At 42.8% G+C, this 13,848-nt stretch overlaps 1 long non-coding RNA gene across 1 annotated transcript in view; it reads right to left on the reverse strand.

Moving 5' to 3' along the window:
- Positions 1–13,373, reverse strand: part of LOC109321764 — a 102,984-nt gene extending 89,611 nt beyond the window's left edge. Inside the window, exon 1 of the long non-coding RNA XR_002104167.1 lies at positions 13,268–13,373. This is a non-coding gene — a long non-coding RNA (uncharacterized LOC109321764). The remainder of the gene's footprint in view (positions 1–13,267) is intronic.
- Between the last annotated feature and the right edge of the window lie 475 nt (positions 13,374–13,848).

The following is a 13,848-nucleotide window of genomic DNA, read 5'->3' on the forward strand; positions in this document are numbered from 1 at the left end:
CAATGCCTTACAAATTATTTTCCATGAGAGCATTTTGCTTGCTGGCCTGCTGAAAGCAGAGATGATACCTAACTCTGTTTTTCTCCTAAATACCATGATTGCAGGGTAACTAGTAACTTTTGGATTTGTCTCCTAGTGACAACCTCCAAACTCTCCTACAAATACACATTAGTATAAGTAGCCCCATTCGTACCACTGCAGTTACTCAGTGTAGTAGGCAGTGCATTTGCCAAGGCATTTACAGGGGCAGATACTCTGACATTTTGAGCCAGAAAAGAATACTTTTACTCTAGCTAAGCAGCACTTTACTCCTTGAACACACGCAGTCCTATTGGCAGTGCAACAGTGTAGAACCCAACTGATATCCAAGCTGGAATTCACACAAAGGATCCTATTATAGAGTCCCATCATATCTCAGTTCAACCTGGTAAAAATGCGGTTGCAGGACATGGTAAAGGGCAATGAACTCTTTCTGTGGGAAGCACTGGCCATGGAAATGTTCCCGCTTGGTGATATTTCCTTTTCTTACAATAAGTAGTTTTGTTCCCCTTTTAGCAAACAACTGATAAATATACATAAGCGCAAATAATTTCTTGGCAAATTGTGATCACCATTGAAGGATTTTTGTCACAGCATTTACAGGTAACTATTATTTATTATTTGTATTAGGGGCTCACTCGTAAAATCAAAATGTTATTGTGCTAAACATCATATAAGCTTAAGGATATGTCTCCTCCACCAAATGATTTACAGTCTAGAGGATAAGACAAGAGGTGGATACAACAAATAAAATGGAATGAGGGAGCATAAAGAAACAATGAGATAATATGGGTCAGCACAGTAAGGGGCAGTCACAAATTGATGACTATTTGAGCTAGGGCTGTGCTGCCTCATTTTGACCCTACTCCAATGTCATCACCTTAAAATAACTAATTCTTAATTTGTTCTGTTCTTAGGAGACACTATGAAATAACAACGAAATGAGAACAGAGGGAGCAATTTGATTAATTAAAAAAAACACAACACAGCCTTCAATGGGCAACTATTTGCAGTAGCTCAGCTTTGTGAGGTGGGGGGTTTTCTCCACAATGCCTCAGCTAAAAGTCTAACCTCTTTCTAATCTCACTTGAACTGGGTTTTACACCAAATCCAACTCATCCGACTTCAATGGTCCTGCTGTCAAATTACACTGAGCTAAGACAAAACTACTCCTGCCATTTATAAACAGAATTACTCATGAGGTGAAAAGGATGTTAAGTCATAGGATGCTATTATTACTTAACCTCCGCATCACAGTGAACCCTAAAGGCCAGCCAGATTGTATGAGGCCATATACAAACATAGCGGATGATATCCCCTGACCCAAAGAGTATACAGTTGAAAAATGTAAAGAGTTTAAAATAAAAAAAAGACTTTTTTACAATTTTAAAACACTTGTGCATATGCCCTATGATTCTATTTTCTTAAGCTTAAGTGCAGGCAGCCTGTCGGGGAGGCACTCCAACTCTTGGTGCTTTACATGCTTGGCCTTTGACGTGGGGAGGTTTCATTTCCCTCGTCCCACCCCCCCCCACCCTGGTGCCAGGTGAGGTGGCCATGAGGCTGTCATTGTCAAGAGTCCCAGGTGGAGGAAGGAACAAAGCTACATGGGATTCAGGCAGAAATCGCCCAAAATGAAACCTCTCAGGGAACCTGTACACAGATTGCTTAAGGTGCTCTGCCTTAGAGCGCCCCTATCGGACACTTCATCAGAGAAGGGTTAAATTTTCGTGCAATTGGACATTTTAAAAGCATTCTGCAGCCTTAAATATTTGTTATGTTATGGCTTTATGGTACTTTCAGGGGCCTCATCACATGGAAAACGTAACTTCTATAAGCGTCCATAGATCTACTGCCCCAAAAAGACGCTTAGGGTAAAAACAGACATCAGATTTCCTTCACAACAAAGCCTTTTTTTATTCTGGGATCCTACAAACCCATTAACTACTTGTGACATTTTTCTGGGGAAAACTCTGGTGAATTTGAGATAACTGACATTCATTTCAGGGCCGAGCTGAGTGTGTAAAGAGCTAGTCCAACTGACCTGGATCAAGTGATTCAATTGACTCAGATCAATGAGAACCAGCTCAAATGTGATACCTGTCTTTACACTTCAAGAGCTGCAGCTCTACAACTTTATCCACAAGACGACAGGTAAAAAGTTAAACTACTGAGTATAATGATCACTGTACTCTCATAAGGTTGCCAACCCTCCAGGACTGCCCTAGAGTCTCCAGGAATTAAATACAAATCTCCAAGAAACTGCTGAGAGTCACCCAGGAGATAACTGATAAGGCATTCATTAAAATGAAGGTGAAAACATCGAATCTGATTCATACAGTAGTCCAGTAGGCTTTTAAAATGTAATAGTAATATACATTTGCCTTCCTAATATAAAGGCAACGCACCATAATCCACAACTGATATACACAAGCACGCGGTCACATTCACGTTGTGTGTCGCGGGCACACTGGCATTCCAGAAACCTCCCAGCATAGATGCAAACAGAGTTGGCCACCCTATACTCTCAGCCTGAGTGACAACATGCACATATTACAAAACAGCAGCAATTCATAAAAAATTAATGGAGTTATAGATTTTGGTGGCAAAAAAAATACAGCCTGCTGATCCAGGCCAAAAGGTCAAATAAAATAAAAAAAAAGGAAAAAAGTGTGTTCAAGTTTACACATCTGTGTAGCCCCAGTAGCATGTCTACAAGCACCCTAAGTTTTTCTTTTTATATCTTCCAACCTTCCAGTCCTTCCAACCTTCAGTCTACACCTCCAAAGCAAAGCTTGAAAACATGACCCCAGTCTAAGTGATGTAGTGAAAGAACGGTTCTTAGGGCAGAGAACTGCCCGATTCAGCTGACTCTGGTGCTACTCATTCATCAGCATCACCTCAATAAGGATCTGTGTGTCACAGAAGGTGGCAGTGTGTCTAATCTACATGCCCAAGCAAATACCCTCTGTAAATACTGGAGTCTCTACACTCACCTTTGCCTCTTCTGAGAGCCCTATGTTGCTCCCTCCATCTCTCCCCAAGGAAGAAGCCAACATCAGTCCAGATGGGGGTGGTTTGGGAAAAAGCCACAACACAGGGACAGGGCTGCATGATGAAGCCATAGTGAACCCCAAGTGACTGCGAGTCCAAGGTACTCCAGTGACTTTATTATATTGTGTTATAATAAATATAATAAGTAGTACCAAAGCAGACATTAAGTACTTGATCCAAAGCACAGTCTATACCTTAATTTTAATGGGCTTTGTGTCAATCCTAAAGAATCTATTTTTAAGATATTTTCCCTGACTGGAGGATATTTGTTCTCTATTGAAGCATCTTTATCAGACTTCAAGTAAGAGGTTTACAGAGGGCAGTTTAATCCTGGTAATTCAGACCCAAGTCAGATGGGCCCAACAAAACAGAATAACCCCACAACAGCAACAAGCTGCTTCTCAGCTGCAACAGTTATGAGCAACATCAAAAGCTGGACCAGTGAAAATAAAGATTATCTTCTTCTAAAAGACCAAATGTGATTTAAAAGGCTATGACTTGGAAGATCTGGGCTCTACTTAATTGGTATCCACCCCAAATTTCAGATCATATTGGAATCGAACTCCAAGACTATACATAATATAAACACCCTTATAAATCTTACTCAAGTGAATAACAGTGCCCACAGTTTCAAAGTATTCTTTGAATACGTTCATTGATTCAATCTTTCTGCAGCAAGTAAAAATATATTGAAATTTTTATTTTCACAAATATTCATCTGTATCATGACAAAAAAGTGGGTGAAAGAATCATAAAATCTTTAGCTCCTTGTATTTTTACCAGATGTGCTTATCATAAAGCCTAACCAAATAACATGTCTAAATTAATCTAACAAAACTTTTTACTCTAATATAAACAAAAAGGAACAGAGATTACATAAAGCTTTACACCAGATTATTTTACCCAATCTGGCACAAAACAATGCATGAAAGAATCAAGGATAAAGCATAACCAGTAGACCTTGCGGGAGGGTTCACCAGTTCCTGCCTGGTGGGAGGATAATCCCTGCTGCCCCCCGCACTACTGCCTCATGTGGTGTGGGGGGTCTCTGCACGAGCCCCCCCAAGCCCCAAAGTCACCACAGGAACTGGTGAGTGGCGGGGGGGGTTCTTAAAGGGCCAGAGCTGGACCAGACTGGGCAGCCATGGGTAGGGCTGGGGGAGCAGGGGGGTCAGGGGGCTCCTAGCAGAGCCCGCCATGCAGTGGGACAGTGTGGGGCAATGGGAATTGCCTCCCCACCAGGCAGCACCCGGTGACTGGGTTTTTTTTTTTTAAAGGGCCAGGAGCTAGAGCTGGGTGTGATACCCATGGGGGCATGGGGCTGGGGGAGCGGGTTGGGGGACACTCAGGGGAGCTGGGGGAGCAGGCATTGGATGGGGCCTGGTGGGGGACCCCCATGGTCCCCCCCCCTCAGGCCCCCTTTCCCCTGCCCTCCACTTACCAGCTCCAAGTCTGGCTCCAGCTCCCTGAATTGGGCCAAATCTCTGCCGAATCAAATCAGCACCTGAAGCTTCACACAGCCCTAATAGCCAGTGTAGGTTATGCCAGTGTGTCATCTGTCCACATCTTATTCCAGGATGGACATTTGCTCAAGGCAAACAGGCTACTATTTGACTATTTGCTTCTCTACAATCTGGTGACAAGTTGTTATAATAGTACCTACTGTGTAAAGCTACCCTGGGATATCTGCTCATCTATCCAGTCTAGACCTCCATGCTATTTAAGTTGGTGTGAAAAATCAATGTTATACAAGTTGAAATTGTTCTGTCTGTACCATCCCTTAGCCAGTAGTTTAAAAGCAGTTTTATGATCCCTTCAAAATGTAGACGGTTTGGTCTAGCAGTTTTGCAGATTGATTATTTAAAAAAGATATGTTTAAAATAGAGAGTAAGTGGAAACTTCAGGTTACAATAATCCTCATGCACATAAGTGGATCCAGGATTTTTTAAAGGTGGGTGCAGGTGCAGTGACTGGTACTGTAGAGGTGGCTGTAATTCCCTGTCCCAGCCTTCCCCCTACCCCCAGGGCAGTCAGACCACACCACAGTGACATTTTTTAAGTCCCCAAATCAGGTAAGAATCTCCCACACCCCTTTCTCAGGATCCCTTCCCTTCCCCTTTGTGCGCAATGGCACCTCGCCTCCACTCCTGTTCTCCCCTCTTCCCCTCTGTACTAACCCTCTGGGCTCTGGAAGGGGAAATATCCCAACCATTCCTGCTGCTGCCGCTGTCCCAACCATTTCTGTCCTGCTCCAGCTGGGACTGCAGAGTGTCTGCATGGGGAGCCAGATTCAGCCGGGGTCAGTGAATGGGTTCTCCTTTTTCTGTACCTGCTTCTCAGCAAATGAGGAACACCTGGGGGACCAGCCAGGTAGGGGGAACCCGCCCACCACCACAGCTCCCTGTGCAGCTCAGCTGGAGCAGAGCAGGAACTTCTCCAGAGCTCCCCCTAGACCTGGGGCAGCTGCAGCAGGTGAGGGAGGTGAGAATGGGGGAGAGGAAAAGGTGTTATTGAATACAGTAGTAGTGAATAAATTCTGTGCAAGTCATTTCTTACTCAAGCAAAATTCATGTTACCTAGAACAGTGGTCTCCAAAGTGGGGTGTGCACACCTCCACGATCCACTGGGGTGCGGGAAGAAAATATTAGAACTTCTATTTATATTTATATAAATATACATATATTGGGGGTGCGTGCTCAAAAATTTTTTATTGGTAGGGGTGTGCAATCAAAAAAGTTTGGAGACCACTGATCTAGAGTAGTTGATTTGCCTGACAAGGTACGATGGCAGTCAGTTTGGTATTAACTTCAAGACCTCAAGAGCTAAAAGCATGAGCTGCAATATTGCGTGAGCTGGAAGACTAAGACTCCTTTGGTGGAGCTCCACTAGTTTCATCTGTGTGGATCACAGATGTGCCTGTGTGCTTAACCTGTTTTCATCAGAGGATCCTACAAACACTGACATATTAGATGCATTAAGTGATCCTAGAGCAAGCCCTACCTTAAAAGTGCTTAAAACAAACAGGCTACATGGAGCGCTCAAGAAGATAGGTGATCCAAGAAAAAAAATGATGCCACCTAACTAAAAACTGCTTCCTTTCTCCATCTTTCATCTTAAATATGTGCAGCCAGCTGGCTCTGCAGGGAAGAAACAGCAAGGAGGATATATAGTTGCTGGTTTTGTTTTTGAGCCTGCAGACTTGCCAGAGCCAGGCAATTAAATCTATTGGGTGGGCCAGAATCCTCTAGATGTTGGGTGTAGTGGGCAGCAAACATGTTCATTATCTGCTTGAATCATTTCCATTGTAGGCAAGCAACCTGGCAAGGCACATCCAGAAAAGTTGCATAAATACTAGGGGTGGCAAGTCTACACTGAGCTGCAGCCAGCCACAATTAGACTCATACCAGTACCAAAGCTCACTGACTTCAACAGATCTTCACTACGTTCCAGTCACAGGAAGGACTACAGAGTGTGAAGGAAAGCAAGTCGATCCAAACTTAAAACCCATTGGGCCAGTGTGGTTTAGGCTTTCGGTTTCTTAACTGATGTCACATAAAAGAAATGTGGCCAGTATCAAGTGCATCTACCTTTGGCTTCCCAGCAGGAATGACCAAGTGCCCATGTACAGCTGAATCAATGAAGGTGGCCTTTAGCATGAACCCAGAGGAGGTTTTGAACTCATGCATTCAGAACTGCAGCAAGAGACTACACCTTTCCACGGTGTGCAAACCCTTACAGCAGAATCCAAAGGAATGAAAAGAAAAAATATTATACATGACATCACCATTCTGTCTTTTCCAACCACATCACACTTCTATCCTTTGATTTTTGTATTAATTACATTACAATTACATTATTATTATTTTAAACACTTGATGCTTTTTCACTCTTCATTTATTCTAATATTAACATAATATGTGCTTTCCTATCATTTTAAAAAAATAAAAAGCCTATTTTATGGTTCACATCACACATTTCTATCTATACAGTTTAACAAAAATAGTATCTGCTTTCCCTCAACACTCCTTTCTAAAAAGATTGTTTTCCTCATGCCAGTGCTGTTTTCCTTTCAGAGTTTGAAGGAATCAAGCTGTCTGGAAATTTCCTGATGAAACTAAAGCTGCATCTATTTGTCCTTCACAGCAAACCCACGACCACTGCTGAGAAATAAACCCTACCTACTTGCTCCCACTCTGTACACACCATGTGCTGAAAAAATATCTTGCAGTTGACAGTAGAGGAGTGTTGTGTGCCCAGAGCTGCTCTCAAGAGCATAACAGAGACTGAGACTTGAACCCACAGACCTCCAAAAAGGGACCACACAATGTGTTTCTGTGGTACATGGAGAGGAGGGGCAAGCATACAAGGCTTGTTCCTGGGTGGTGCACTCAGGAACACCACAGAAGAGATACAGCCATACCCCAAAGGTATTGTACCCTAGAGCCCACAGAATTCATAGCTCCAGGACAGACCACCCACAGAACAGGGGACCCCAGGATTGCAGGGCTTAGGGCAATCCACCATGCTGGAGCTTACAGACTACCCATTGACTATGGAGCTAGAAACCTGGAAGTCCTGGCTTGGCTCCTGGCTACAGAGCCAGACCCAGCAGACTCCCTGCTGCAGATCCCAGACTGGGACCCCAGAAGTCCTGGGGTAGCCCATGACTGTCAGATATACTGAGCACCTTCCCATTAACTTAAACTACAGCTTTCCCCTTAAAGTCAACAGGAGCTCACCTATAGTACACAAGGCAGTTCAAAGGGTGCACCTTATCTCTCTTCCCTTAGCAAATGTAACAGGTACATGTTTATACGCTGTAGATACAGACACACAAATAGAGCGGGGGCGTGCGTGTATATATAGTTATGTCACATATGTTGTCAAGACGACAATGAAATTAAGTCTTATTTCTGCAGCCATGGAACAACCTGCAGAGCTATGGAATAAACTGCATTTAATCCTCATCTCTCTGGCTTCTTTCCTTGAACTCTTTCCATTAACTTAGCTCTGCTTTCCTAATACTCCAATTCTGTTACAGCTACCATTTAAAAATTACTTAATTTTTTTTTCCTTTTCGCCTAAAATAAGGGTCAAAAAAAAGTTTAAAATTACACTGCACCCAGGTCCAAGAAGAAAAATATTCAGTACTACTCTACTAACAAATCTGAGGATCAGATGCCTCTTGGTTTCAGATTCTCATCTTCCCAGCATTAACTGAGAGTCCTGGCAAGTCACAAGATGGCAAACCTTTAAAATGTGATACAACTGACAGCAATGCTATCTTAGAAGTTTAAAAGTGTATCAGGTGTTAAGTTTGCTGTTACCCAGAGGTCAGAGTATATGTGGGCCCAATTTTCCACTGAGTTTCACTAGTGTACAATGAAAACTAATGGAGTTACCTTGGCAAGAAGCCAGCGCAATGGAATGGAGAATCATGCCTGTGGTAACTAATGTGGCTATCCAAGGAAAGGGATATGGAAAAACAGTATCAATAAAAAGTGTGAAAACTCACTAGGGTCTCAAGTAACTTTAAATGTGGGAGCAATAAAATCTGCAGTGATTTAAGATAGAGATTTTGTTGGCACTTAGTTGGGACAGTCTCTTGGCCTTGCTTGTAGCTACAAATCTGAAGAATAATGTATTTATCTCCAAGTCACGCTGACAGAAAATTTATACCACTCTATCCCAATATGTGGCTGTGTCCACAGCAGACAAAATTCTTCTTGAGGCACACAGGGGTCACATGACACTTGTCCAAGCCCAAACAAAGAAACGGATTCCACAGAAGTCCTGCCACCTAGTACTGCTGGCCCAACCACTACACCACACTGTCTTTCCTTCAAATCTATCAGCCAGTTCCTTACCGACTCCGAGGCTGTGGCTTATGTTCTTGAAATGATTACATTGTAGGAGACTTACCTTTTGAGCTTGGGCTGAGTCCTGGGCTCCAGATTCTGCAACTCTGATTGGTGGGGCCCATCCACCAATCAGAAGCAAGCCAGGGTAAGCAAGGCCACGCCTTTTCCCCTGAAGGGAGGGGCTAAGGAGCAGGCCACACCCGGTTCGAGACTGCACCCTGCCAGGTCCAGAGACCCGTGGGGGTAGAGCCCCTGAAGTGTATAAACAGAGCAGCGGGCAGACTGGCCTCAGCTCCCCAACCCCCTGTCTGGTCCTCAGCACGGCTTGCGGGGTGCGAGAGCTGAGGCCAGCGCTGCCGCCTTTGGCTCCCCCACCCTCTGTCCGGTCCTCGGTGCGGCTTCAGAGTCATGGTGGTGCTCCCCCATGCTTGGAGCACTCTGATTGGCTGTTTCCATCAGCCAATCAGAGTGCAAATAAACAGACAGACAGACTTAGGCTTTTATATTAGAATTTTGTAATATCAGGTATTCAGTTAGTTCTGGCATGTAAGTGTTTTAATTATATTTGTAATAATAAAACTGTATATAGTTAAGTGTACACTCGTGGGGTTGTCTCTATACAGAAATGGAGGGATCCTCATGTAGGGCGGTGACGTCCCTATGTCAACACCCTAGCCTGTCACCACTTCCTCTCTACCTAGCTGGGAGGACACACCCTCGGTGTACCGAGGTTACAACATATGATAAATGTCAGAAAGGATTTACACAGGGAAGTAAGGAGGTAGACTAAATAGTACAGAGTACTATACTACTTGTGTGCTGGGTGAAAGTTAAGAACTTTTTGCCATGAGATTCCTGGGAGTGAAGGGAAAGTTCTGTGATCTAGCAAAAAACAAACCGCCCAAGAAATTCTTCCCTTATTAAGTCCTCAGTAAAAAAATAAATAAATAAGGTCTTAAAGCTAGAGTCTATAATGTGGACATACATCACAAAAAAGGTCCATAACCCTGATTGAGTTCAGAGTTACATCTGCCTATGAACTTTCTTCCTACTGAGTTCACAACTAGTTTCATTGTAAAAAACAGACAACAATCAGGAAGTTCTTAACTGGTTTTCTATTAATCTATTTCAACCTCATTTTTACCTCACTAGAGGCAGGGTTTAATCAGTTACAGGGTCTTTCTCTAAAGAAGCCCTCAACTCAGCTTAACCGCAGTTTATACAGTGGCCTGCTTTACTAAATTCCAATGGCAGTGGTAACACTGTGCTTTACCTGATACACAGACAGGGGTTTAGGAAATGCCAGCTGGTTATTATTGAAAGGATTCACTGACGACCCTCACCCCCACTAATGGAAAACTGCAGAATGAACTTACACTAAGAGCTAGGATTTGCTACTACCTATCAGTCATAAAAAATGCTTTCATGCTAACATGGAAGTTCATGAAAGACCCCAATCCTGCATTCCTTGAACATTCAAAATTCCCAGTAATTTCACTGAAAATTCTGAGATTGGCTTTGTCCAATATGCATTAAACATACTGTTCTGCCTCAGTGACAAAGGATAGGAACCTGCTACAACTGTCAGCTAGAAGATTTAGAGTTTAAATTCAAACTGTTGAGGCTTCTCATTTAGTTTTAGATGTTCCAGGTTCAATCTGTGATAATGACCACAGATGGTTATTACACATGCACAAACATTTAAGATCTCTCTCTAGCTGCTCATGAACCCTTTGATACAAATGAACACTTCTATTTTGACTACCATAGCCATAAATACGAGAGCAGCCAAAAAAGTATTGCAAAACATAATCAGAGAAAATAACATAGAAAATTGATCTAGATAAGCAGTAACCAGTCACAGAAAATATCAACGATGATAAAAAATAGTTATCACCATCTTTATAATAACCTTGAATAATTTTATTTGTTATTCCCTCTTGGCAAGTAATTTTCCTTCTGATGTGTGTAATAAGTAAATTTTTAAAAATGTAACCACCAGAGCAAAATCCAGGAAAGCAGACTTCATTCCTGGGCCAGCAATCTTTGCTAACAATTTATATAAGGCACGGTTGCCTTATATAATACATGACAACTGTGAACTGCTGACTCAAAGAAGCATATGATATTCTGTATGCATTTGCAGCTTCTGTTTAAGAGGAGAAACACATTCTGTGAGCAGATGCCAGCTCATCAGAAGTAGGAAAGGGAAAACATAACAGGAATTAAGGACACTTACCCAGCAAGAAGAGAGGGAAGATGTAACAACAAATTGCATAATGACCCTTCAAAAGCTTGAGCACCTTCTCTGACAAATTTAAACAGCCCACGGCACAGCATGCTGGGAAAAACTTTCTCTAAGGGGGCAGCCTTTGGCTAGAGTGGGTTAGCCAGGAGTTTCTAGTCAATAAGGAGGAGGAAGCTGCTAGCAAAAGGACTGTGGCCACATGGTTTTGTTTTTGGTTTTCATTTTAGTTTATTTTTCTTCCAGTATCACTATATCACATGCTCTAGGCTTAGTTATTCTCTTTATCTATATATATAAAGTTATTTTATTTTTCTTTTGCTGTTTATATCTTCTACAGTTAAGGCCTGGGACTTAATAGCTGTATTAAAGAAAGTCACTGGAAGAGAAGACACTACTTTCTGCACCGTACCCTAGCATAAAGGATAAATGAGGCCTCAGTTCTGCAATCAACTTGAGCTTACTTTTAAGTCTCACTGAAATCTGTAGAACTACTTATGCTAATGCATGCACATGTTTGCAGGATCAGGGCCTAAACATACTACCTCAGTGTCATGTATACACACACGCACATCGGACACAGCACCTAAGCTAAAGCAGGGCACTTAAGTGTTAAAGATATCTTTTAAATATAATGAACAGACAACTTCCCCTACCTTCTCCTGTTGTCAGGACTGGAGGAACTTACAATGTAGATCAGCTTTCTTTCTGCTTCCATAATATGCCCTCAAAATCACGTGTAAGGGTCTAACATCACAAATCACTTTCTGTAGTAAAGGACTTCCACAGACTGATAAATAAATATATAGCACCAAGCTGATATCTGGAGCACTGAGAGTCTCTGCATTTACATGTTGGGTTTTTTTAATTAAACTTTAATATTATAATCTGAAGCAATGGAATGACTAGGCTTCTGTCTCCATTGGGAACTGAGTGCAAGCTGTTACAGAAAAAATAGCTTTTACTGCTGATATATGAATTTTAAGAGACAAGTGTGAGCAAACAAAAGCTGTTTCATCAAATACTGTGATAGGAAAAATGCAAGAAAAAATGCCAGGATGTATTATGTTAAATAGATTAATTTATTCACTGATTTTAACCCTTTCACTGCCCGGTTGTAAATCACTAGACTAATTATACACCTTCCCCTGTTCTGTATATTCTTTTTGTTCTATTTTAGGCAAATCAAACATTTTTAGTCCACTTCAATGTATATTTTGGTGCAAAATTCCCCTAGGGCATAGCTATGCAACTATACAATTTGCATAGCCAAACAAAACTTTGGTAATGCACATAATATTCTCTTTGGACTGTCTTTTGCAGCTATGTTATTCATGTGCTAAGAATACTTTAATACACAGACTATGCACTGGACAGTAAGGTAAACTATCTGTGAAACAATTCAAGGTAAAACACTGCCAAGAACCAACCAGAAGAATAGACAGGCAGGGACTTACAGCAAGAGATGGCAGTTAAAATGGGTAAAGAGTAGAGAATAGGAACATATACAGACCTGATACCAGGATTAGATACACTGACTTTAAGTTGTTAATTAAGTGGCCTTTTGACAGTGTCCCAGTACCTGACTCCTGTTTATGCATGAAGCTGTACCACGCATAGCAGGGATCAGCCACCTTTTAGGAGCAACAGGCCAAATCAGTGCAGCTCACTCCAAAGGCGGGTCACACTTGTAACCAAACCACTGCCACTGCCAAACTGGCAATGGCACATTTCCAACCCAGCCTCTACTGCTCCCACTACTGACTTGCCACCAATGTCCCAGCTTTGCAAGCCAGATCAAATTGCTTAGCAGCTTGGATCTGTCTTGTGGGCCATAGGTTGCCATTCCTGTTCTATAGCATAATCAACCCTGTCACTCTGAAAGGACAGAAAATATGTGGGAATTAACAGGGGATGACAGGGAAACTAACTAAGCCAGCATTTATCAAAAGAGCTGACCTGAAAGACTGGATTCCACTGGAACACACACATGAAATTAGTAGTTCTTTTGGTTTGCTCTGGAGGTTGAGTTTAAGTTCTGATGTATAAATCAGAGTAGAAATCTTACCAGAAGATGTTTCCTTCTACCAGGTAACAGTTCCAGAAAGTTTCCGGGGCGGAAAAACACACCAAGGCGATCCTTTCTTGTTTTGCTTTGGAGCTTCCACTTCCAGCCCCTGCCCAAACAATACGATACAGAGTAAGTTCAGCTCTGGGGCTGATGGGTTATAAGCTGCGGCAACATGTCAGGGCGGCACACACGGAGTGGGGCACTCATCCTCCCAAATTAAACATTCATCAATTTTATTTATAGAAAGGGAGGAAGGGAGGAGGGAGGGGAAAGGGGAAAAAAATCCAGGGCCACAGGGCAGGGGGTGCCACACACATGTGCACACATGCACAAACAGGCGGCCGGCAGTACAGCCAGGCAAGGTGGTGGGAGCAGCTCCAGCAGCTGCATGCAGGTAAGTCTACAGGAAGAGAGGGGGTTGGAGGGCCAGGGCTTGGGAACCACCCCTGTGCCTCAGGGCTTTGGGCTGAGCTCTAGCGAGCCTGAACTGGCCCTGTAACATCAGGGACCCCCCAGTGCCACAGGAGTGATCTGGACACACCAAAGCATGGCACACAGCCCCAGTGGTGCGGGGCTGG

The sequence above is a fragment of the Crocodylus porosus genome, unplaced genomic scaffold (genome assembly GCF_001723895.1).
Source record: "Crocodylus porosus isolate Cpor-Errol unplaced genomic scaffold, CroPor_comp1, whole genome shotgun sequence".
Lineage (NCBI taxonomy): Eukaryota > Metazoa > Chordata > Crocodylia > Crocodylidae > Crocodylus > Crocodylus porosus.